Source organism: Procambarus clarkii, chromosome 40, assembly GCF_040958095.1.
Source record: "Procambarus clarkii isolate CNS0578487 chromosome 40, FALCON_Pclarkii_2.0, whole genome shotgun sequence".
In the NCBI taxonomy this organism is placed as follows: Eukaryota; Metazoa; Arthropoda; class Malacostraca; order Decapoda; family Cambaridae; genus Procambarus; species Procambarus clarkii.
In genome coordinates, this window is record NC_091189.1 from 11994558 (window position 1) to 12019557 (window position 25000).

General features: G+C 43.2%; 1 protein-coding gene across 1 annotated transcript in view; it reads right to left on the reverse strand.

The window, feature by feature from the left end:
* Positions 1–25000, reverse strand: part of LOC123757895 (iroquois-class homeodomain protein mirror) — a 286675-nt gene that overhangs the window by 242966 nt on the left and 18709 nt on the right. The gene's annotated exons all lie outside the window — the stretch shown is intronic.

The window sequence follows — 25000 nt, forward strand, 5'->3', positions numbered from 1 at the left end:
GTCCCCCCTCTCCTTTCTTCTTTCTAGTGTCGTAAGGCACAGTTCCCTCAGGCGCTCTTCATACCCCATCCCTCGTAGCTCTGGGACGAGTCTCGTTGCAAACCTCTGAACCTTTTCCAGTTTCATTATATGCTTCTTCAGATGGGGACTCCATGATGAGGCGGCATACTCTAAGACTGGCCTTACGTAGGCAGTGTAAAGCGCCCTAAATGCCTCCTTACTTAGGTTTCTGAATGATGTTCTAACTTTTGCCAGTGTAGAGTACGCTGCTGTCGTTATCCTATTAATATGTGCCTCAGGAGATAGATTAGGTGTTACGTCCACCCCCAGGTCTCTTTCACGCGTCGTTACAGGTAGGCTGTTCCCCTTCATTGTGTACTGTCCCTTTGGTCTCCTATCTCCTAGTCCCATTTCCATAACTTTACATTTGCTCGTGTTGAATTCTAGTAGCCATTTCTCTGACCATCTCTGCAATCTGTTCAGGTCCTCTTGGAGGATCCTGCAATCCTCATCTGTCACAACTCTTCTCATCAACTTTGCATCATCCGCAAACATCGACATGTAGGACTCGTCGCCTGTAAACATGTCGTTAACATATACAAGAAATAGAACTGGTCCCAGCACCGATCCTTGTGGTACACCACTTGTTACTGTTCGCCAGTCCGACTTCTCGCCCCTTACCGTAACTCTTTGGCTCCTTCCTGTTAGGTAGTTCCTTATCCATTCTAGGACCTTTCCCCCCACCCCCGCCTGCCTCTCGAGCTTGAACAGCAGTCTCATGTGCGGTACTGTATCAAAGGCATTTTGGCAGTCCAGAAATATGCAGTCTGCCCAACCGTGTGTGTCTGCGTGTCTGTGTGTGTGTCGTGTGTCAGTCTGTGTGTGTGTGTGTGTGTGTGTGTGTGTGTGTGTGTGTGTGTGTGTGTGTGTGTGTGTGTGTGTGTGTGTGGGTGTGTGTGTTTGCTATTTGTGTCTGAAGAATCGAGCTATTTAGCTCTTGGACCCCGTCTTTCTAGCCAATCTATTTTTTCTCTATTATGTCTACTAAATATATTTTTCTTTGAAACACACGCACACACACACCACACAATGCGCCATTCCTGGCGCTGGTGGCTGAGTGGACAGCACGGTGGATAGATAGTCCTGTGGACCAAGGATCGATTCCCGGCGGAAACAGATGGACAGAGTTTCTTTCACCCTGATGCTGATGCCCCCGTTACCTAGCAGTAAATAGGTACTTGGGAGTTAGACAGCTGTTACGGAGCTGCTTCCTGGTGTGTGTGTGTGCGTCCGTAGTAGAGGGGCTGGTCCCAAACCTGCACACAGAAATAACACCACATGAGACCAGAAGACATGGCAGGATGTGCAGAATACCCCCGTTGAAGACCATAGGTGCAACAGGTACTCTGAGAGAGAACTCTTATCAACATCAGAGGCCCGAGACTGTTCAACACGCTTCCACTACACACAAGGGGCATAACTGGCCGACCCCTCACAGTGTTCAAGAGAGAACTCGATAAGCACCTCCAAAGAATACCTGATCAACCAGGCTGTGACTCATACGTCAGGCTGCGAGCAGCCGCGTCCAACAGCCTGGTTGACCAGTCCAGCAACCAGGAGGCCTGGTCGATGACCGGGCCGCGGGGTCGCTAAACCTCGAAATCACCTCAAGGTGTGTGTGTGTGTGTGTGTGTGTGTGTGTGTGTGTGTGTGTGTGTGAAAAAGTTAATTAGTTAGTAGTTAGTAACAGTTGATTCATTGACTGTTTGATTTAGAGGCGGGCCGAAAGAGCTGAGCTCAACCCCCGCAAGCACAACTAGGTGAATACAACTAGATGAATACGTATTCCCAAGAAGCAGCCCGTAGTAGCTGTCTAACTCCCAGGTACCTATTTACTGCTAGGTGAACAGCAGTAAAAAAAAAATTCTGCTTTTTTTTTCAAGACCACAAGCTGATATTGAATGTATTTTAACCTTCAAACATATAAACAGAAAAATAAGAAATACGCAGTAGCAGGCGGAGGTGGCCAGAAGACATATAATAACTTATATATAATTTACTTTTCTCATATATAATATATGAGAGAAATCATCTCATGCAACACTGTATGTGAGTCAAAACACCAATTTTCACCAACGGAAAAGAGGAGAAAAGTTTGGAGTGACTGTGTAGACCTATGGAACAGCTGCTAATGACAATGACACCATTAAATGTAAACTATGTGGCATGTTAAGGTCTCACCCTTCTCACCATTATGCTCTTGAGTCTCTCCGTTGATTGATGTATATAGATATAACGAGATAATGACTATGTCAGTATCGTAAGATTTATATTCTAACGAGATATAAAAATGTTGCACCAAGATTGTAAACTTTTGTTGAATTAATATATTATTTCTCTAAACGTAATATATTATTTCTCTAAACTTCATATATTTTTTATGTCTATGTATTTGTACCTCGTTAGAACAGTATTTGTACACATTTCAGTGTACGTTAAGTACAATATCACCTATATACATAAAGAAATATATACGTCTAAACCATGGATTCTCAGTAATATATTTATTGTTTGTGATTTATGTAAATATATGTAAACACGTTGTATTGAACGAGGGTTAGAATAACTTGATGATAATAAGTGATGCCTCATCACTTTGTGTCTTTGAATCTCAATTAAACTTATTTAAGTTTTAATTTCAACTTGGCCATCGCGTACGTGTGAGGAAGTAATCATTCGCGTGACGCCAACATCAGGGACTTGCTTACCAACATTAGCGGAACATTCATCGATCTCACCTTACAGCTGGAAACATTCTTGGATGACACGACTCCCGAGAACGTTGCTATAACCTGTCCTGCAACAGTGATCCAACGTCGATTAGACGTTACTGGGACGTATTATATCTGCTTGGGTACCTGAGGCGCGGATAAGTGTGTGCAAGATATGCAGTTTACATCAATCAATGCAGTTTACATCAATCAATTGCTGGTGCACCCTCACTCTCACCATGTTAATAACAGCGCCTGGCTCCTGGAAGTTTTATACTGGAACGGAGAGTGAGTTTGTAGTTCCTTGCGGAGAGGCAGGAGGGATGGAGGGAGAGGGAGAGTGAGAGAGAAAGGGGTGAGAGGGGGGGGGGGGTAACGAGGCGGGGAATAATAGACCCACCCACCAGAACCGACGATGTGGTGCAGAATAAACAAATTAGCCTTGTTATGTCTTCTTATTCGCTCCCCTCTCTCTCTTTTCCCCTCACTCTCTTTTCCCCTCTCTCTCTCTTCCCCCTTCTCTTTTTCCTCCCTTCTGATCTGTATTCCCGTTTTCGTATTCCCTTCCACTTCACTTTTTTTTTCCTCTCTGGGGCCACTCTTTCTCCTTTTGTGTAATTTTATTAATTTCCATATCTATCCCACGTTGCTATTTTAGGCCCCCCTTCTCTTGCCCTTCTCTTGCCCTTCTCTTGCCCTTCTCTTGCCCTTCTCTTGCCCTTCTCTGTCTTGATTTATATGATATTTTCTTTCTCTATTGAATCCATTCTTGCTCGTATGTACTTTTTCTTCTTTCCTCCTTCCCTTTCGTCTTTCATTAGAAACTCCTGCTTCTCCGCGTACATAGGATAGGATCCTATGAGGATCCTATGATCCTCATAGGATCATAGAAGCGCTGCTGCTTATTATCAGTCTTCACACTGTTTAGGTTGGTCATTAGTCTCATCTATGTCATGTCTATACCAGCTAGAAGCAATATATGGATTCAGTAAAAGGATTTCAGATGATATAATTTGCCATAAGACGGTTTGCCTTTTCAAGCAGCGTGAGTTTAGATTTTATCTCTAAATGACTCAATGTGTCCACATTCTAAGAGGTAATGAGTGTATGTGTCCCGGTTTTGGTCCACACACTTTACACTTTATAAGTGTGTCCTCTAGAGCCAACTTGCGAGCCGTTCGGCCAGAGGGACTTGTAGGCAAGTGGTATTCAAGCCGCGACACAGTCTGTCGTTTTATTGGTTGTGTTACTTGCCCCGGTTACCTTGAGTTACCTTGAGGTGCTTCCGGGGCTTAGTGTCCCCGCGGCCCGGTCGTCGACCAGGCCTCCTGGTTGCTGGACTGATTAACCAGGCTGTTAGACGCGGCTGCTCGCAGCCTGACGTATGAGTCACAGCCTGGTTGATCAGGTATCCCGTACAAGTGTTTTGGGTGACTCGTCTCATTGTGATCAACAGTGGATCAGCCAGTTCGTGTTTGCACTCGTGTACTTTCTCGAAATACATCTGAGAGTTCTCGTCTAATGACACTTTTAATGGGTTGTATTTTGTAGGCCAAGATCACGTTCAGCATTGTCTGTATTTCCTGCCAGCTTAACAAGGGCATCAACATGATCATGCTCGTACAGTCCAATGTGAGGCAGAATATACAACAGCTTGACTATGGACCCTCACCCTACTCCTACTCATCCTTGCCCTAATCCTACTTACCCCACTCCTATCCTCATCCTACTCCTTACTGAACCTTCTCCTACTTCACGTTTTCATCACTGTCAAATTAAAACTAAGAAATATCCACATTTTAAATGAATCAAATGATCATAATCACCAATATGCGAGGTATATTGGTTATATTTCTGACTAATCCTCATACCTGTCTGTATCTGGTCTTGCTCTTGCTAAGCTTGCAGTAAATAAAGGCAATGTTGAACGTGATCTTGGGCTATCAAGATGTATAATAGAGCTTGCCTGTATATCTGTCCCACGGTTGGAGGCCAGATGCCAGAGGCAGGGGCCTCACACAACTTTGCACAGTGATTGCCAAAGAGTAGATGACCAACATGGCTGGATTGTAGTCTGCCCCCATCACTCTCATTAAAACATGGCTGGTTCCCATAGCGACCCCACAGATGGCGACTTGGGAACTGGTTCAACCTTTTAAAAAAATATATATATTTGATTTCTTACTATATCGTATAAAACAATGTGCACTGATCTCTGCAACTTTTAAAAGAAATTCTAATCATAGTTCGGGCGTGGTAAGTCAGAGAAATATTCAAGACGTCATTAATACTAGTCACTAACGAACCCATTCCCAGCTGTGTTGCAAAAATGCATCGACATTCGCTGGAATAGCATTTATTATAGCGTTATTTATGTGTTTTTCTTGGACTTTTTCGTGGACTGACTCTCCGGGTAGACCTAAGGGCCGAGGTGACCCGAACACTGCTGTGTACTCCTTCAAGTACACAGATATAAAAGTCTTGGATTTTTCCCCATCGTTAGGATCACCTCACTAGTCAAATATCACTAAGTCAATGCCATAAAAATAATGCAAAATCTATTGTTTTGAAAGTACAGCAAATCATATTTTATAAAAGTATATTTAGAAAAAAAAATATTTATATATAATTATACATATTTCCAAAATATTATAGAAAAAACAAAATTTGTAAAAAAAAAGTATATGTATTTTGTTATTCACATAAAGTATAATTAAGTACTTCTTTATCCCTTCCTCTCCCTATTATCTTACTCCACTTCTTAACCTTTCTGTGCTTGCTCTCTATTCACATCTACTTTTCCACTACGTCCCGTTAAGTCCTCTTCCTCCTCCTCCTCTTCCGTCCTCTTCCTCCGTCCCTTCTCCTCCCCCTCGTGCACCAAACCATGTAGACGCACTTCCGCCTAACAATTGGACAGGCGGGCGGGCGCGTGGCGACCGACGGTTGTACAGACGGGCGGACAGACGGAGAGAGGGTGGGACGGGCGGAACTGTGGAGGACGGAGGGCGGGCGCCAGGGTCTAGGCGTGGCGTCTAATGCGCCCCGTGTCGGAGATGTGCTATTGCTTCCATCATTGTGCGGGGCAGCGGCAATACCTCACGACACAATCACTCCCGTCCGTCGCAACCGCCGGCTAGTGCAGCGAGGGAGGGACGGGGGGGCTGGGACAGGCAGACGGAGTGAGGGAAGTGAGGAGGGAGAGTTGAGACAGCCGGTAAGAAGTAAAAGAGATCTAGAGAGAGAGAGAGAGAGAGAGAGAGAGAGAGAGAGAGAGAGAGAGAGAGAGAGAGAGAGAGAGAGAGAGAGAGAGAGAGAGAGAGAGAGAGAGACAGAGAGAGAGAGAGAGACAGAGAGAGAGAGACAGAGAGAGAGAGACAGAGAGAGAGAGACAGAGAGAGAGAGAGAGAGAGAGAGAGAGAGAGAGAGAGAGAGAGAGAGAGAGAGAGAGAGAGAGACAGAGAGAGAGACAGAGAGAGAGAGGGACAGAGAGAGAGAGAGAGAGAGGGACAGAGAGAGAGAGAGAGAGAGAGAGAGAGAGAGAGAGAGAGAGAGAGAGAGAGAGAGAGAGAGAGAGAGAGAGAGAGAGAGAGAGAGACAGAGAGAGAGAGGGAGAGAGAGAGAGAGACAGAGAGAGAGACAGAGAGAGAGAGAGAGAGAGAGAGAGAGAGAGAGAGAGAGAGAGATGATATAGTATGATGACTCCTGGCTTGCATGATTCATATTACAGTATCAATGCTAATCCAATGATAGCCTATAATCTTAAATACAAAAAGAGAAAAGGTATCAACCAACAGAAGAGCAACGGGAGCAATTGAGAAAATACTTATTTATTGAATTGAAAAAGCGTCCATTAACGCCCTCGACCACAGCACAACGGACGACGACAACCACCACCACATTAACGACCTCCTCCAAGAGAACGACCACCACCACCACCACTACCACCACCACCATATCCTTACAAATATCAATAAATAAATATGAGTGTTTGAATGAATAATTAATTCCCAGATTTCACTATACTAATATAAATAAGAAAACTCATTGCTGTCCCCTTGTTTTAATTTAATAAATCCTTCATCAAGGTTGAGACAAACACACGAACCTCCAAGCAAACGAGATACAATTGGCCAATCACCGCTACTAATGAGTTGACCAATTAAGCAAGCCAGTGACTCTAAGTAGCTGATTAAGCAGTTATTTGTGAGTAAGTTCATTACAAGGAGATGAGTAACACACGTCTAAAATTTAAAAATAAAATGACCATAACAAATCATATATACCTCAATGTAATACATGATACCGATGGTTTCTTTAGAGGGGAGAAAAACTAAAGTCTGGCTCAAAAAAATAGAATTTTAAAACATAACAAACTTCTGAATATAAAATACATAGGAATTTACATTGCGGGAAAAAAATATAGCTCAATCGTTAGCTAATAATTCCACTCCTTACTCTGACGGACTCTCTCGGACTCTGACGGACCCTCTCGGACCCTTCCCTCAAAGACCTTAACAAACCAATAAGCACATCAGCTGTTGAGACCGAGTCAAAACAATGCCTCGCACAACACTGAAAACAGGATGGAGGCCGTCGGCCCTCAATCATCCTGGACATAAAAATGATGGCTACATTTTCTTTGTCGTTGTCTAAGACTTTTACATTTTTGTGTCTTATGTCTACCAGTGTCTTCAGGGGGAGGAGAAGGGGGGAGCACACGAGAGAACACAATGGGGGGGACAGGTGGAGATGAACTGATAAGGGAGAGCGCAAGATGAGGGAGGGAGAGAAGGAAGGAAGGAGGATGAGAAGATGTTGGTAAAAGAAGAGAAGAGGAGTAAGAGGAAGACTCGAGGAATGGGGAAAGGGAAAGAGGAAGGGGAAATGGGAAAGGCGGTGTATATAGGAATACTAAAGACTAGAAAGAACAAAAATGGCATCTTTTATAATTCTGTTATCTGCTGATACATTTACCCAAGACAATTTGTGATATCTTGCAAATTAACATTCAAACATTCACAAAACAACGTTCACTTAATTTCTAGTGAATGGATTTAGGCCGCAAATGTTCCCGGCACCACCTCCATATCTGCAAATTTATCTTCCTTTGCTTTTAAAGATTTGTTTTCCAGCTCATAATTGTTGTCCTGCAGGTGTCAATCCGGGATTGACTGAGCACATCACTTGATTGCTTGACGTCACGGAGTCGGGCCACTCAACAGTGAAGTCTTAGTACAGTGTACAGTGTACCTATGCGAAGCCAAAGCCAAATATTTGAGCAGCAGCAGCAGTCTCTGTGTATGAAGAACCAGAGGACTTACTCCTAAGCAAACCAGGGGCCCAGATTCCCGAAGCAGTTACGCAAGTACTTACGAACGTGTACATCTTTCCTCAATCTTTGACGGCTTTGGTTACATTTATTAAACAGTTTACAAGCGTGAAAACTTCCAAATCAACTGTTATTACCGTTATAAACAGCCTCCTGGTGCTTCGGAGATTTTTAACTGTTTAGTTATTGTAAACAAAGCTGTCAAAGATTGAGAAAAGATATACAGGTTCGTAAGTGCTTGCGTAATTGCTTCGTGAATCTGGCCCCTGGTCGTTTGGTACCAAATTTGCTGATCAAGACTGGCAGGAAGGCGAGAGAGCTCTGTCCAATGGCAGCAACAACTGTTTCTTGACAGTAGTGGAAGTGGGACAATGTACACAGCCACTTTTATTTTGGGAACTCAACAGCAAGTCAGCTGAAGGAGTATGCAAGTCAGCTGCTGCCTCGTATGGGCCAATAGGCCTTCTGCAGTTGCCTTTGTTCTTATGTTCTTATGTTCTTATGTAATATGGATGACTTGAATGCCTCCGACACACCAAGCAGCCATATTTAGTACGAGCACCCTTACCAGTTGTGCTAAACAACGATCATTATAGAGTTTTAACGTGACCGTGATGTTCGTCCCGACAAGTGAATGAACAGGAGGGAGATGGACGCTCATTGCTTGTACAAAAGTCGTTGTCTGAATTGTACACGTGACAGAAACTGAGTTCTAATTTACAGGTACAGTACCTCTGTTTACATGGGTTTCAAGCCCCGTCCAACTGCCCCTGGGTGCAGATCGACTTGAGAACTCGTCCAGGACGGACCGAAACGTCGTCGTCCCTTTACCTTCTAGTGTGTGGTCTGGTCAACTGCTCCTGGGTGAAGTTTTACCACGTGCGAGTTCCGCTGGTCTTCCAAAGTGTCCAGAACTGTTGATAAGACATTTATTGGACTTATTAGAGCTCTCTTGGTTGACTCGACTACATATATGCTCAGCTGCGTGACGGACTATGTACCTAAGTATCATTTGTTAAAGGTGAGCAGTGTTCAGGTATAGGTATTAACATTTTCCAAATGTGTGTGTGTGTATGTGTGTGTGTGTGTGTGTGTGTGTGTGTGTGTGTGTGTGTGTGTGTGTGTGTGTGTGTGTGTGTGTTTTGACTATCACTTTGATTATAAGCGATTAGGTGAAGTACTGAAACTGGAGTGATTATTCCATAATAAATAATTTACGTGTATTATCAGTGCTTACGTGATATTAATTGTATTTTCTCGTATATTTACTGAGTGCTTATTAACCACGTGTTTAATACACACTATCGTGAGTGAAAATAATAACCCACTGTTTTGCAAGCACGAGGAAATGTAAACTGTATATTTCAATACAGTGATGATACTCATAATATTCACTATTACTATTGTATTCACTATTACTATATGAATACTAAGTGACATAACTATTGTATATGCCGGTAATACAGATCTGTGTATGGACCCAGACAATTGTAAACCCCTAAAGGGGAATCGGTTTACCCCCTTCTTGAAGTTATCTTGAGATGATTTCGGGGCTTAGCGTCCCCGCGGCCCGGTCCTCGACCAGACCTCCTTTTTGTTACACCTCCCCCCAGGAAGCAGCCCGTAGCAGCTGTCTAACTCCCAGGTACCTATTTACTGCTAGGTAACAGGGGCATCAGGATGTAAGAAACATTTGGCCCATTTGTCTCCGCCTCCACCGGGGATCGAACCCGGAACCTCAGGACTACGAATCCGAAGCGCTGTCCACTCAGCTGTCAGGCGTTCCCTGGAAGGACCTGAAGACAGTAAACCCCTAAAGGGGATCGGTTTACCCTCTGGAGGAGTTAAAGACTAATTTAATCCCTAAATATCAGTTTAGCACCCTAAATAAGCTGAAAGATTAAGCTGCCCTCCTCCTCCTCCTACACCTAAGGACTATTAACCATTAACCCCCGGAGAAGGAGCAACAAGATAATGAAAGGAAGCTGGAGAAGCAGCAGGAAGAGAAGGAGGTGGAGTTAGGAGTAGGAGGACCTGCCAACACCTCCACTTTGGGTCTATGACTTGGGAGCTCCGAGGGTGACATCCACATTCCAGATAGTGGCCATTATCTCAACTTCTCCCACAGCTGTTGATATAAAAAGCTGGGCGCGTACAATGGCCGGGGCGCCACTAGTGGAGGATGTTTTAAAACTTCCGCCATCACCTCATTTTACTCCGCGATCTTACCATATTCCTAGTTGAAATTTTTTTCCATTTCGTTTCCATTTGCATCGTTAGGTCGTTAGGACTCGATCGCTCAACGATAGGGCAATTTGCAGACCGAGGTCCGTGTGTGTGTATGTATGGTGATTGCTTAGTGGTTTAGTCGGTATTGAAGCGGTAGAGTAATTTTAAAGGTTATCGGGTGAATTGGTAACTGTGGTTATTATTGCCATAACGTCACGTGCCGAGGTCGCCCTTTTAAGCACGCCTTATTTTTGAGCGTTTTGGTCTTCCTGACTTTTACTAGCGCCATCATCTCTCGTATAAGAGCAGCTCCGAGCTAACAGTATCCAGCTATACCTGCCGATATCTTCTCCTTCTTAAATATCAGTCCATTAAAAAACACTATATTTGAACAAAACAAAGAAAATAATTGCATCGACAGTCACAGGTTTTTGCTAGGTTGTAATTTCCCGCCACAAGCTCTTATCTTCCCGCCTAAATCCTTCTCGACAAAATGCTTCCCGCCAAAATGTTTCCCGCCAAAAATGTTTCCCGCCAAAATCTTACCCTCCAAAAATGTTTCCCGCCAAAGACTTTCCAGCTTGAAATGCTTCCCGCCACAAGCCCTCTCGTAAGCCGAAATGTTTCCCGCCAAAATATTTCCCGCCATTACCACCAGGGGGTCGAGAGATGCCCGCGGGATGTCAAACTTTGCGATTTACAATGGCCATTTAGAGTTATTCAAGTGTAAGTAAGGCATTAATCGCCAGGAGCGGTTTTTGAGAGGCTGGGGAGGGCATTGTTATTCTTTTCTGAGTGCCCGTAATCAATACCCCTTGGCGCGTGTACTGTGAGATGGCTGAGGGGAGAGGCAAGGGTGGATGGATTGGGCGGGCGGGGAGGGATTGGGGGGAGGATAGGAAAGGGGAGAGGGGAAAATAAAAAGAGAGGCGTGATACAGGGAGGAAGGATAGGGGCGTGTAGTGAGCATAGGAGAGAGAGAGAGAGAGAGAGAGAGAGAGAGAGAGAGAGAGAGAGAGAGAGAGAGAGAGAGAGAGAGAGAGAGAGAGAGAGAGAGAGAGAGAGAGGGGGGGGGGGGACAGAGAGAGAAAGGGGGAAGGGGAAGGGACGATAAAGGGTTATGGGAGGAAATACATCATAAACATACAAGTTGTATTAGTCCTAGTCAGTACAACCCATTTAACTTTACATACTAATTAGTTATACTAATCAATTGCACAAATTAGTTTCACACGCTAATTATTTGCACAAGCTAATTAGGTGCACATGCTAATTAGTTGCACAAGCTACTTGTGTGCACATGCTTAATAGTTACATTAATTGACAATACGATAATTAGTTAATTTAAATGAAATCCGCCAATTAGGTTAAATATTTACTTCAGTTACTCTAATTAGCTGCACCAATTAGTTACATACTAATCACACTAGTTACATTATTAAGCTACACTACTTATATACAAAGTACGCACATAAATTACTTAGCAAAACAGCGAATTAGATTTAATTTTTCGACTGTCAATTATCAAAGTGATAATTGATAATATTGTCTTAAATACTCTAAGTTATTCTATATATTTTTTTAGTGTAATTTAAATACCTCCCAGACAAGCGTCCCTGGGCAAGAAAGAACGACTGGGCACCATCCCCCGTCGCCCCGGTGAACTAAATTGGAAAACCCCTGGCTGTAAATGCAATTAGTGGATCGAGTTCTAGGGGGGAAAGGGAACTATAGTTCCCTTCCCCTAAACTACTAAGTAGTTTAGGCCTTTTAACGAGCTGTAAGAAGAGGGTGTATAGAGGTCTTTTTAAGCTAGCAAATGAGTTAAAAAGACACCTGGTTTTGTACACTGTGTAGCGTGAACACACGAGAAGTGATAGTGAGAAGAGTGTGGTTCAAGAGTGATTTGTTCAGGAGTGTGGTCCAAGAGTGATTTGTTCAAGAGTGTGGTTCAAGAGTGATTTGTTCAAGACTGTGGTTCAGGAGTGATTTGTTCAAGAGTGATTTGTTCAAGAGAGTGGTTCAAGAGTGATTTGTTCAAGAGTGCGGTTCAAGAGTGATTTGTTCAAGAGTGTGGTTCAAGAGTGATTTGTTCAAGAGTGTGGTTCAAGAGTGATTTGTTCAAGAGTGTGGTTCAAGAGTGATTTGTTCAAGAGTGCGGTTCAAGAGTGATTTGTTCAAGAGTGTGGTTCAAGAGTGATTTGTTCAAGAGTGTGGTCCAAGAGTGATTTGTTCAAGAGTGTGGTTCAAGAGTGATTTGTTCAAGAGTGTGGTTCAAGAGTGATTTGTTCAGGAGTGTGGTTCAAGAGTGATTTGTTCAAGAGTGTGGTTCAAGAGTGATTTGTTCAAGAGTGTGGTTCAAGAGTGATTTGTTCAAGAGTGTGGTTCAAGAGTGATTTGTTCAAGAGTGTGGTTCAAGAGTGATTTGTTCAAGAGTGTGGTTCAAGAGTGATTTGTTCAAGAGTGTGGTTCAAGAGTGATTTGTTCAAGAGTGTGTTTCAAGAGTGATTTGTTCAAGAGTGTGGTCCAAGAGTGATTTGTTCAAGAGTGTGGTTCAAGAGTGATTTGTTCAAGAGTGTGTTTCAAGAGTGATTTGTTCAAGAGTGTGGTTCTCAAGGGGTGGAGGGCGGGCGGGAGGGGGGTGTCGCGGGCGCGCCCTGGTAAACATGGTGACGGGGGCGTGTACTCTTCACACTGCGGAACGTTATCCATGACCACATGCTTGACGAGCGCTGAAAAGGTGAATGGTCGTTGGAATTTTATGCTGGTTACATAATTTTCCAGCCAATAGGCGAGAGAGAGAGAGAGAGAGAGAGAGAGAGAGAGAGAGAGAGAGAGAGAGAGAGAGAGAGAGAGAGAGAGAGAGAGGGAGAGAGAAAGAGAGTGAGAGAGAGAGAGAGAGAGAGAGAGAGAGAGAGAGAGAGAGAGAGAGAGAGAGAGAGAGAGAGAGAGAGAGAGAGAGAGAGAGAGAGGGAGAGAGAAAGAGAGTGAGAGAGAGAAAGAGAGTGAGAGAGAGAGAGAGAGAGAGAGAGAGAGAGAGAGAGAGAGAGAGAGAGAGAGAGAGAGAGAGAGAGAGAGAGAGAGGGAGGGAGAGAGAAAGAGAGTGAGAGAGAGAGAGACAGAAACAGAGAGAGAAAGAAGAGACCAGTTTGTATGTGACAGAGAACAAGTACTGTAAATGTTTCGATTCGCCCACATTGACCAATATTTTCTCGGTAACCTGTAGCTCAGTGGTCTACGTCGGCGGCTCACATCCGAAGGAACCCGGGTTCGATCCACGGGCTGAACACAAATGGCTGCTGGGCACGTTTTCTTTCACCTGATGCCCCCCTGTTTGTCGAGGAGTCTTTTAGGTACCTGGGAGTTATATATATATATATATATATATATATATATATATATATATATATATATATATATATATATATATATATATATATATATATATATAGATAGATAGATAGATATTACGGGTTATTCATGCCCGTGCCACCTCTTGGTGTGACTTAATCTGCATCAATCATCAATCGTTATAGGCAACTGTTGTGGGAGGCATCCCAGGGAGGGTCTTATAAAGTTGTGTGAGTACATAACTTTAGGAGATAATAGTATTGAGAGGAATAATTGCCATGTATACAAATTATCATGTATACAAATTACCATGTATACATATTGGCATGTACTTACCTAGTTACCAGGTTTATGATACCAATATTACCATAATATTGACAGTTTAGAGTGTGTGGAAGAGACGAGCGGAATTATATGATCAGGATGTATACATATCGCCATGTATACATATTGCCATGTATACTTATTACCATGTATACATATTGACCTGTATACGAATTGATATATTTACAAATTGTCGTGTATACATATTGTCATGTGTGTAAATCAGAAAATTAACACGTGATGAAAAATGTGACAGTGTCAGACCACGAAGGAAGAACTGAAACAGGAATTTCCTTAAGTACTTTCGTATTTAATAATACATCTTCAGAATGTATTTTTCTGAAGATGTATTATTAAATACGAAAGTACTTAAGGAAATTCCTGTTGCAATTCTTCCTTCCTGGTCTGACAGTGTCACATACCATGTATACAAACATATACGTGAGACAGATACATATACCCGCTAAAAATATGTGTCTAGACATTCAGAATACTTTGTGACTTAAAGTGTCACTTGAGTGTGTTTGAACAAGAAAACAGTTGTCTTGAGAGGCGGGTCGTTCCGTACCTAACCACCCTCTTGAAGTGGACCGACAGTTTATAAACTGTGTGGAAGAGACGAGTGGGAGTTTTTTTTTATTATTATTATTTTCTACCACAGACGTGGCCACACAGTTACAATGCTAACCAGCATATATACATTATGGGAGTGACTGGCTGTGTGGTCTCAACCTTCAAGCTGCTGCTGAGTATTTTCTCTCGTGCTGTATGGGACTGGTGAGTGTATTAAGGTGTATATATGTATACATACACACATGTATAGGTGTGAGGGGAAGTCAAGCAGTAGGTCACACACAGAGATCACACTAACGTGAAGCATCGTAGCTCAGTCGATTAAGGCAATGTCTGGGATGCTCCCGGACGCAGGTTCGAATCCTCGTCACGGCCCTTGTGGATTTGTTCAAGCAGTAGGTGTTGAAACACTGCGTCAGTGGTATTACGTCTCTCCGTACCACGCAAACTTTAGTGCTGAACAGTGAACATTTTCTCTTGTCTATGTCAAACGCTGCCCCACATTTTATACAATTTTTTTCCCAGCCTGTTCTAACTACCAATCAGTATAAACTGTAACTGTTTTACCTGACCAGAAACACACGGACCAAAGCACGAGTCCGTTTGACTGCCTGACACGCTACACGTGCTAATGGCTTTACAAGAACGAACGACTCGCCAACCATAGTCTACTTTAACGACTCATCTTGTATCTTCTTGTATATGAATAGATATATATACAAACTTATCGAAACCGATGCATAGAAAACGCAAACTGATGTTTTAATTTTGAGAAACACGTTCGCATTTTAAACGGATTGGTCGAATTCTTAAAAAAAAAAAAGTGACACGTTAAGGACGAGTTCCGGTGACTGGAACACCAGCGAGGAACAGGTGTGAGAACACACCAGTTCCACCTGTTCCGTTATAATCATTAAATTGAAGTATCTCCCACGTCTCACCTTACGGGCTCACCATAGCCCGTGCTACATGGACATTTCTTCCTGAGTAGCTAAATCTAAAACAACAACAACAACACGTCTCACCAGTAAATGTGTATATGTACATTAGGAAGAGAAACAGTCCCGAGTTACAGCGCCGCTCCTGTGTCAGGCAAGTCCACTACGGGCTCACCATAGCCCGTGCTACTTGAAGCGTTTTGTTCCCAGTAGGTGAATCTTAAACAACAACGAAACAGACCCTAGAACTGACCCTTAAGGCCATCTAGTGTCACTGTCTTTAATGCCCAAGATGAAGATTGTAAGACATCTTTTGACCATCAACCAGCTCTCAGACCACCGAAGGACAATCCTATCGCCAACCTTACCTTGAGGTTACTTTGAGGTGCTTCCGGGACTTAGCGTCCCCGCGGCCCGGTCGTCGACCAGGCCTCTTGGTTGCTGGACTGATCAACCAGGCTGTTGGACGCGGCTGCTCGCAGCCTGACGTATGTATACCTGCGTAGTTGCATTGCACGGTTGAATGAGACCGTGGGGCTTCAGCTATTGCAGGAAATCTTCTAGCCCACTTACCCCCAAAAAAAGATTTTCTCAAGATACATCAAGCTGTTGTGAGATACATCAAGCTGTTGTGAGATACATCAAGCTGTTGTGAGATACATCAAGCTGTTGTGAGATACATCAAGCTGTTGTGAGATACACCAAGCTGTTGTGAGATACATCAAACTGTTGTGAGATACATCAAACTGTTGTGAGATACATCAAGCTGTTGTGAGATACATCAAGCTGTTGTGAGATACATCAAGCTGTTGTGAGATACATCAAGCTGTTGTGAGATACATCAAACTGTTGTGAGATACATCAAACTGTTGTGAGATACATCAAACTGTTGTGAGATACATCAAACTGTTGTGAGATACATCAAGCTGTTGTGAGATACATCAAGCTGTTGTGAGATACATCAAACTGTTGTGAGATACATCAAACTGTTGTGAGATACATCAAACTGTTGTGAGATACATCAAGCTGTTGTGAGATACATCAAACTGTTGTGGTTTGCTTGGTGTCAAAACCTTTCAAAACCACATTTGCAGATTTCTATTCCTTATGTTTCTTCCTCTTTAAAAGTTGTATTGTGACGGTAAGCAATGGCTATCTTAGTGATCAACGAGACTGTTGTGGACAGCTTTTTCAAATATTCTGTTAGTTGCTGAAAGGACGGAGGCCGAGGAGAGAAGAAAGAAGTAAGGAGAAGTGAGAGAATGAAGGACGGGTGAGAGAAAGAAAGGAGAAATGAAATACAAGATAGAGAGGGGGAAGTAATAGGAAAGACTGAGAACGGAGAGAGAGAGAGAGAGAGAGAGAGAGAGAGAGAGAGAGAGAGAGAGAGAGAGAGAGAGAGAGAGAGAGAGAGAGAGAGAGAGAGAGAGAGAGAAAGAGAGAGAGAGAGAGAGAGAGAGAGAGAGAGAGAGAGAGAGAGAGAGAGAGAGAGAGAGAGAGAGAGAGAGAGAGAGAGAGAGAGAGAGAGAGAGAGAGAGAGAGAGAGAGAGAGAGAGAGAGAGAGAGAAAAAAAAAAAGACAGGTAGACAGAAAGAATGGTGGGAAAGACAATATGGGATAGAATGAGAAACTGATCAAGAAAATGAATGAATGAAGGAAAAGGAACGAGATGATAAAACAGAACCGAATGAAAGCAAGAAAAAAACGCAGAAGCAAAGGAAAAAAATAATTAGCGAGGGGAGTAACGGAAAGAGAAGAGAGGATGAAATAGGGTAAATGGTGAAGGTGCTGGAAGGGCAGTGAAAAGGGGGAGGAGAGAAAAGAGGGGAAGGAAAGACGGAGAGGGCAGGAAAGAGGGGTCCCACTACTTAATTAATTAATTATCAAAACACAGCAGAGAGCCTCACGTCCGAGCAGGGGAAGGGGAGCCCGACCCCTTAAAGAGGGGACGGGAGGGGGAGAGGGGAGATGAGAAGGAAGGGAAGGGAAGGGAGGGAGGGAGGGAGGGAGGGAGGGAGGGGGTGGGTAAAAGAAGAAGGCAAAATGTAAAGTTTTTTTTTTTTTGCCTTTATCAACTTTGTTAATACTTTATTGTTGTGATCTACCGCCATTCTATGCGTCAGTCTGTCTGTCTGTCTGTCTGTCTGTCTGTCTGTCTGTCTGTCTGTCTGTCTGTCTGTCTGTCTGTCTGTTTCAATGCATGTCAGTCTCATTTCTACCAGTTCTTACCTCTCCTCTGTTCTCCCTTTCATCATCAGGCTTCTTTCATCTCTACTCTTTACTTCCCTTTTATTACTGCGTCGTCACATGTTAATGTGTTTACATGTGCTAATAAATATGTGCTAAATAGATACAAAGTAAATGCTAACTGCGTTGATTAAAAAAAAAAGATCCTGCGAGACGGGGACATTTTAGTACCACTGAAGTCTTATTCATTCTCGCGTTCTAGAAGATGTCCTCATAATGCACCCGGAGTTTGCCAGTGCAGACCGCTTATCACATGCCTCTGTATGACTAACCATCCTGTGTGATGGGCACTTTTAGCATCATGTAGTTAGTTCTTGACACACTCTGTACTCCCCTTCATATAGTCTAGGGTAGCTAGTCCTTGACACACTCTGTACTCCCTTTCATATAGTCTAGGATAGCTAGTTCTTGACACACTCTGTACTCCATATAGTCTAGGATAGCTAGTTCTTGACACGCACTCTGTATTCCCCTTCATATAGTCTAGGATAGCTAGTTCTTGACACACTCTGTACTTCCCTTTCATATAGTCTAGGGTAGCTAGTTCCTGACACACTCTGTATTCCCCTTCATATAGTCTAGGGTAGCTAGTTCTTGACACACACTGTACTTCCCTTTCATATAGTCTAGGGTAGCTAGTTCCTGACACACTCTGTATTCCCCTTCATATAGTCTAGGGTAGCTAGTTCTTGACACACTCTGTACTCCCCTTTCATGTAGTCTAGGGTAGCTAGTTCTTGACACACTCTGTACTTCCCTTTCATATAGTCTAGGGTAGCTAGTTCTTGACACACTCTGTACTCCCTTTCATATAGTCTAGGATAGCTAGTTCTTGACACACACTGTACTCCCTTTCATATAGTCTAGGATAGCTAGTTCTTGACACACTCTGTACTCCCTTTCATATAGTCTAGGATAGCTAGTTCTTGACACACACTGTACTCCCTTTCATATAGTCTAGGATAGCTAGTTCTTGACACACACTGTATTCCCCTACATATAATTTAGGACAGTTGTACAAATGCATATGTACCTAAATATGTGAAAAAATTGACTTAAAACACACAGTTTCATTGTTCCTTAATATTATATTTCATGAAGGGGAAGTGATGGCTAAGTCGGTGAAGGGATGAGAGAAGAGGTGGGGATGGGGAAGAGTTATCTTGAGGTTATCTTGAGATGATTTCGGGGATTTTAGTGTCCCCGCGGCCCGGTCCTCGACCAGGCCTCCACCCCCAGGAAGCAGCCCGTGACAGCTGACTAACATCCAGGTACCTATTTAACTGCTAAGTAACAGGAGCATAGGGTGAAAGAAACTCTACCCATTGTTTCTCGCCGGCGCCCGGGATCGAACCCGGGACCGCAGGATCACAAGTCCAGCGTGCTGTCCGCTCGGCCGACCGGCTCCCCGAAGGGTGGACGAAGAAAAGAATGGGAAGAGGATGATGTGGGAGGGAGGACGAGGGGGAAGGAATGGAAAAGACGTAGATAGATAGATGGATAGGTAATGGAATGATGAGTAGATGCATTGATAGATGAGTAGATGGATAGATGAATAGATTTATGGGTGAATATAGATTCTCATAATTTCTTTTCCACCTCTGCACTTCACTTTCTCTCTCAAGCAGTTCTCCTCACACCATCAACACCATCTCCTCTCCCCCCTCCTCCTCCTCTTCTCTAATCACCTCCCCCCCCCCCATTTCACCTCTCACCTCCCCCTTCCTCGGCCACTTAACGATGTTTCCGCTAAAGCTGGACTGATCCCAGCTTAATCAATTACCGATCACGCTGAAAGACCTGGTTATCTAAACCTCCCCTCCCCCCCCCCTTCCCTTCCCGGTCATGTCAAGCTTTGTCTTGGTGTGTGTTGTATCTCACTTTCATTCACTCACATTCACTCTCACAATCATACTCCTTTTCCAACTCACTTTCTAATGATTCAGCATGATTGTATGTTATTTTATACAATATACGACAAATTTCTTGCAGTAACGTCTAGTTTAGTTATAAGATATTATAATATCTTAGATTTATGTAATAATAGAATATTACTTTTTGAGATGATGATATTATCAAGTTGATCACAGGACTTGATATCGGTCCAGGAAGGACCGAAACGTCGGCTCTTCTCCATCTTCTGATGTTTGATTTGGTTATCATATATCAGTATAAGAATTATTACAATCATTATTTAAAATATGTATTGACATTTCAGGTTCAGCTCGCATGATGGTTAGTCATTCAGGGCCGTGTGTCCTGTCCTGTTACCTCTGGGTGCATTGTGAGGATATCCTCATCAACACAAGAGTTAATAAAGCAATTGCAAAGCTCCAGGTACCTCGTATCAACGGGGTCTGAATGGTCTAATAACTGGGCATTCGGTGATGTAGTGTGGGAGATCATGCCGCAGTTTCTGCTCACAGAGTTTGCACCTGGAGTGCTCAGGATTGGGAGATCCGTCACCTGTAGCCACCTGCCACAGGTAACGGGAACCTAATCTGATCGGAATATGTGTCGCACAGTCTGGTCGACGTTTTGGGCTGCCCATATACGTACATTTAGGATCCGAACAAAACACAGTTTTTTTTATACTGGTGCTTTCAGGTCATTGGGAGTAAGTAATTTCTCTCCTATCAGACCTGAGTGTTTAGAACAATATAGTCATGAGAGATGACTAGGTATCCTCAGAGATGAGGATACCTAATTCAACTTCATCCTTGTTACATGCTATTTTGGCTACTATGTCCCTTATTATGATGGATTGTGTTACAATAATATTAACAGCGGTGTAAGCCTGCTTGTAAAGGGATATTAATTTTTAAAATTAGTTACATTATACAAAAGGATTATATAATGACTTTAAACAGGTACAAAGGTTCCAAACTCTGGTCTTTATGGAAAGGTATATATCCTCACAAACACCAGCCAAAATAGTTGACACATGTAACGACAACTGAAGATTATTCATTACCGAAGCACTACACACCAAGCAACTAGCTCATACCCATGCCCATTCTCTCTATCCTCAAGACCAATACAATATTCAGCTCACACTGCCTCAGCATAGAGACCAAAATATACTTAATAATCTGCAGAGGGTTAATTGACCCTTGTGCCCTTCTTTACCTCACCCGTCTTGGTCATTTGTGTGTTTGTCACAGCTATAATAATAATAATAATAATAATAATAATAATAATAATAATAATAATAATAATAATTATTATTATTATTATTATTATTCAGGTAAAATTACATTCATACAAAATGAGTTTACAGACATAATATTGGATTTGTAGATACAACTAGTATATACTACCCCTAAAAGCTAATTTGTACCCGGCAGATTGAACCCAAAACACAAGACCTAACTATACCCCGCTGACTACTGCTGAAGTAAAGCTATTATGAACAGGATTCTGTAATCACTTCTCTCACTGATCTCTACAATGCCTCTCTGGCCTCTGGCTGCTTCTCACGTCTCTTCAAATCCGCCACAACCATTCTCCTCCCAAAACCTGGAAAACCAGATATTGGCCTCCCCAAAAAACTAGAGGCCAATCATCCTACTAGATACATTAGGAATGGTATAAGGAAAACTAACAGACTCGGACAACATCTAGAAAACAATGACCTAGTGACTGGAACACAGATTTGTTCCAGGATAACTCAGGTTGTTCCAGGATAACTCAGGTTGTTTCAGGATAACTCAAGATAACCCAGGCCACAACGATCCACACAAGACGCCCTCGTCATCATCATCAACTACATTCACACAAACCACAAACAATGCATCAAATCAACAATGATTACAAAAGGCAAAGAAAAAGCTGTCAACACAGGTCAGACCTGATGGACCCAAATACAGAGTATGTAACCACTTTCATGGTGCGCCTACCACTTGAAAACGTCTGTATAACTATCTCGGCAACAGAGCAGTGCAAATAAAAATATAAAATACCTTCAAAGACTCTCTGACCTCTTAAATCTTCACTCGACACGCTGAAGTCCCCTCAAGACTGTACTGACCCCCCACCTCCTACACCACTACACCCAGACGACATCTCCAGACGCCACACCCAACCACTTGGACTGGACGGTAGAGCGACGGTCTCGCTTCATGCAGAACAGCGTTCAATCCCCGACCGTCCAAGGGGTTGAGTACCATTCCTTTCCCTCCCCCCCCCATCCCAAATCCTTATCCTGATCACTTCCAAGTGCTATATAGTCGTAATGGCTTGGCGCTTTCCCCCCTGATAGTTCAATTCAATTCCAGACGCCACAGGTACCAGCTCGTTGACAATATGGTTAGACGGACGACGTCACTCAACTCATTATAGAAGTTGCAATAAAGTAGACTCGTTCAGCACAAGAGGAAATCGACCCAATCACACAATGTGCATATAATTGGCGTATCCAACAAAGGCAACAACCACATAATTCTATAACATCTGCATCTAACATCTAATATCTGCTGCCCAAAACGCTTTGCGTAATAGTGGCTTTAGGCATTGTATGTACTAGCTCTATCTAAAAATTCATCAAAATCTGTATCACCCCTTGTATGTATGTACTTTATCTAAATAAACATTTGATTTGATTTTGATTTTAGAACAAACACCGATAACACAGTTTATTCACGATCTCCCACACCCACTTCTCACCAACAACAACAACAGCACTTGGACTAAAACTTAACAAAGACTTAAAAATACACACACACCATCGCACAGAAATTACTTCATCAACTGTACAGACTGAGACATGCACAAACACGCACCAAGATACATTTATACAAAACACAAACACTCATCAAATGCCCGACAGACCATACTGGACCACATTATCTAATACAGTGCACAGTTACAACCACAACAGACCACTGGAACATTATCTAATACAGTGCACAGTTACAACCACAACAGACCACTGGAACATTATCTAATACAGTGCACAGTTACAACCACAACAGACCACTGGAACATTATCTAATACAGTGCACAGTTACAACCACAACAGACCACTGGAACATTATCTAATACAGTGCACAGTTACAACCACAACAGACCACTGGAACATTATCTAACACAGTGCACAGTTACAACCACAACAGACCACTGGAACATTATCTAATACAGTGCACAGTTACAACCACAACAGACCACTGGAACATTATCTAACACAGTGCACAGTTACAACCACAACAGACCACTGGAACATTATCTAACACAGTGCACAGTTACAACCACAACAGACCACTGGAACATTATCTAACACAGTGCACAGTTACAACCACAACAGACCACTGGAACATTATCTAACACAGTGCACAGTTACAAACCCATTAAGATTTATAATAATAATAATAATAATAATAATTTTTATTTAGGTAAAGGTACATACATAAAGAGATTTTACAAAGTTTGTTGGCTTTTTGTTGTTGTTGTTATTATTTTGTTGTTGTTGTTATTTTTTTTGGCCAGTTGTTGCTGGTTGGATTTCAACTTAGATTCAACAGAGCAGAAGAAGTTGTTAAACACGTGGGACAAAATCTTACTGAAGCGACCATACGAGTCATAAATACTCATACTCCGCCCAAATAAAACAGAAACAAGCAACACTTAGTGGGCCAGCCAGAGGCTTAGGGCCCGCGCAGGAATATCCCTGCAAACACAAAAAAATCATCACCTGCGTACCACTTCCACTCTCCCAAGCACCTAAACAAACCAAACAGTACACAAAACAAAACTAAGATGGCGGGTGTTTCACCTGTCAAGACAACATCACCGGTGAAAGCCTCCATCAAAGAGGAAAAACACTCAATACATGCTAAAGCAATCGACTTGAGAATGGTCCAGGACGGACCGAAACGTCGTCGTCCCTTCAATTTCTAGTGTGTGGTCTGGTCAACATACTTCAGCCACGTTATTGTGACTCATCGCCTGCATGCTAAAACACCCTAGCCGACAAACACACAAGACCTTCAACACACACCATAAACACCACACACTACCTTCCTCAAATCACACACTTAAGACGACCCTAAAATAAACACAATCTCTTCACCACAATACACGCCTCACCTCCACAACCCACATACGCATAAACTAATCCCCTCAATAAAAATATACACTGACTATATATCATGCAAAGTTGGGTTACGCCCGAGCTCCCTCAAACTAAAAACATGTTTCCTCTCATAATTCTTCTTCTCTTCCCACTTGACCAATCACCCTTCCCGGAGAATATTTCCTTTTATTTCCCAATCTTTATTCTCATTTTTGCATCCGCTTCAACCCTTGAAAATGTTGACAGGTTCAAGGAAACGCATCAGGTCGCATGAAACTTGTAAAAATGCACTTAACAAGATGTCATATTTCAGCTTCCTTCTCGAGTGAAGAGCGCCATAAGAAATATTAACATCGTGAATTACTGTCTTTATCAATGATAATATCTGTGTGTATAACTGTCAAAGAGTGGCATAAATTACTAATAAGTTTACCTATTTTGAAGCGCGATATCGTGGGTGGAAAGATATCGTGGGTGGACGATATCGGGGGTGGACGATATCGTGGGTGGACGATATCGTGGGTGGACGATATCGTGGGTGGACGATATCGTGGGTGGACGATATCGTGCGTGGACTATATCGTGGGTGGACGATATCGAGGGTGGACGATATCGTGGGTAGACGATATCGTGCGTGGACGATATCGAGGGTGGACGATATCGGGCGTGGACGATATCGTGGGTGGACGATATCGGGGGTGGACGATATCGTGCGTGGACGATATCGTGGGTGGACGATATCGTGGGTGGACGACATCGTGGGTGGACGATATCGTGCGTGGACGATATCGTGCGTGGACGATATCGTGCGTGGACGATATCGTGGGTGGACGATATCGTGGGTGGACGATATCGTGGGTGGACGACATCGTGGGTGGACGATATCGTGCGTGGACGATATCGTGCGTGGACGATATCGTGCGTGGACGATATCGTGGGTGGACGATATCGTGGGTGGACGATATCGTGCGTGGACTATATCGTGGGTGGACGATATCGAGGGTGGACGATATCGTGGGTAGACGATATCGTGCGTGGACGATATCGAGGGTGGACGATATCGTGCGTGGACGATATCGTGGGTGGACGATATCGGGGGTGGACGATATCGTGCGTGAACGATATCGTGGGTGGACGATATCGTGGGTGGACGACATCGTGGGTG